At 43.9% G+C, this 2,092-nt stretch overlaps 1 pseudogene; it reads right to left on the bottom strand.

Annotated features, from left to right (window-relative positions):
* Positions 1–555: 555 nt before the first annotated feature.
* On the bottom strand, positions 556–1,112 carry LOC102241427 (annotated as a pseudogene).
* Positions 1,113–2,092: the final 980 nt, after the last annotated feature.

The following is a 2,092-nucleotide window of genomic DNA, read 5'->3' as shown; positions in this document are numbered from 1 at the left end:
GGGTCATTTCAAGATGCATTGGTGTGACTGAAGCTGGACTGCAGGTCAGTAAACCTGAAAAAAGCCTTTGGGGGGGAGCCACCCTAAAACCTGTTTCAGGACCTGGGCACCTTTGTGGCAGATAATCTCACGTGGTGTGTTTTGTTGTCTGTTTTATGTTAGCAAATAAGTTTAGCCCTTGGGAATCTTTGTGGAGGGAAATGGGATGTGTAAACTCCAGCTTACGGTTATTTCCCATTACCATTGAGAAAATAATTTGTTTTCTTTTAATTCAAAATGTATTTATTTAATATATTCATCACAGAGGCTCAACCAGAGACTTAATTTAAAAAACAGACACAGCCGAGCAGGAGGCAGCTGATCGATGTTTCTCTCTCATCGATGTTTCTAACTCTCTATCCCTCTCCCTTTCTCTCTGTAAAAAAAATCAATAAAATATATATTTTTTAAAAAACAGACACAAAACAAATGTGACACCACAACTGAAGATAGAGTCCTATACAGAAATCAAGGCAAGGACAGACCATCCAAGGAAAAAGTAAAAAGGCAGCACAGGAGACAGGCTGGGCAGCCCAGGTCAGGGCTCTTGGCTGGAGACCTGCTTGGCGTCGTTTTCCTGTAGGTGCTTCTTGAAGGCTGTGGGGTTTTGCCAGAGCTCTGCAGCAAGTGTGTTCAATGCACTATCGATGTTGGGTTCTCTAGCAGGCTCTGGGTGGAGAGCAGGATGGTCCTGGCGTCACACAGGGCAGACCCCTTGTCCTTGAGGATGTCCAGGCAGATGTCACCCTGGGTGTCTCCGTTGGGGTGGTACAGGGCGAGAGGAATTTCACCGTGGGTGTGTTGTTCCGGGAGCCACTGGGGAACTCCAGGGAGAGTTTATACCTCAAGTCTTCGTATACAGTGCCAGCTGCTCCATGGATGGTCCCCACCCATTTGAAAAGGTTGTCTGATTCAGGGAAGGCAGAAATTCCTTTGTCCCCAGATGTCATGAGGGTCATCAGCTCCTGCTGTAACCGCTTGCCCACCGGCCTGGGCGGCGACCCCTCTGGATTGGGCTCCTTTACCAGCTGCGGTGACGCTGGGGCAGCTGGGTTTCGGATTTGGGAGGCCATCGGGGCAGCGCTGGCAGAGACGTGAACTCAGAAAACACGACTGTAACATCCGAGAACACAATTTCTTAAAGGAAAACTAGAGAATGAACTGTTTTGCCCAGTCTGGGTAAAAAATTAAATATATATTGTTTACAAACATATAGTTCATTATGTCTATAACCATGTACATATATGGTTACTGTGGAGAGGGGGAAAATATCCCCTTCCCTTCTTAGTTCTTCTGGTTAGTCTAAGAAGTGCAGTGAGGCAAGACACATTAACAAGAGAAAATAAAGAATTTAATACGTATTTATGGTGTTCTCACAGAAAAGGGACTTAAGGAAATGTCCCAAGCAGGTGGCTTTTATACTTTGTAGACAGAGTAACAATATATTTGTGAGGAATGGATAAAACAAAGAGACTAATCAGTGAAGAATCTAAGCAGAGTTTGGTTTAGGGAATAAATTAGTAAAGAATTAATGAGACTTATTTGTATAGGCCTCTGGGTCCTGAATTCCCTATTTTTGGCGATGAGGATGTGTAACTTCCGGTGCAGAGAGAAGAAACTCAGAGTGTTCTTCTCAAGCTTTTTCTCAAGTAACTTTTATTAAAAACAACCAGTATGACACATGGGCATATTTGGGGGCAGCCTGCCTGGAGCCCCATCAGTACTTTCAATACAGTGTAACTCCTAGCACAGGTATCCTTTAAGGAGCACTTCAATGAGGAGTCATGTGGGGGCTCAGCCTGAATTTGGAAGAATTCAGATTAATACACAGAGTAGCAGCTTATAAGAGGGTCAAATGGCACAAAATCATTTAAAGCCAAGCTTAAGCTCTTAGCTAAATCAAGACATTGATAAACATTGGGATGATGGAGTAACTTATCCAGAGAACATTCTATATCGGCGATGTTCAACCTGTGTGCCACAACAAATTTTAAAACATGCAGCATCTGACTGTTTAGTCCAGGGCACTGACCTGTTTTCACTTACATTGTCA

The sequence above is a fragment of the Myotis brandtii genome, unplaced genomic scaffold (assembly GCF_000412655.1).
Source record: "Myotis brandtii unplaced genomic scaffold, ASM41265v1 scaffold846, whole genome shotgun sequence".
Lineage (NCBI taxonomy): Eukaryota > Metazoa > Chordata > Mammalia > Chiroptera > Vespertilionidae > Myotis > Myotis brandtii.
This window is presented reverse-complemented; position numbering and strand designations above follow the sequence as displayed.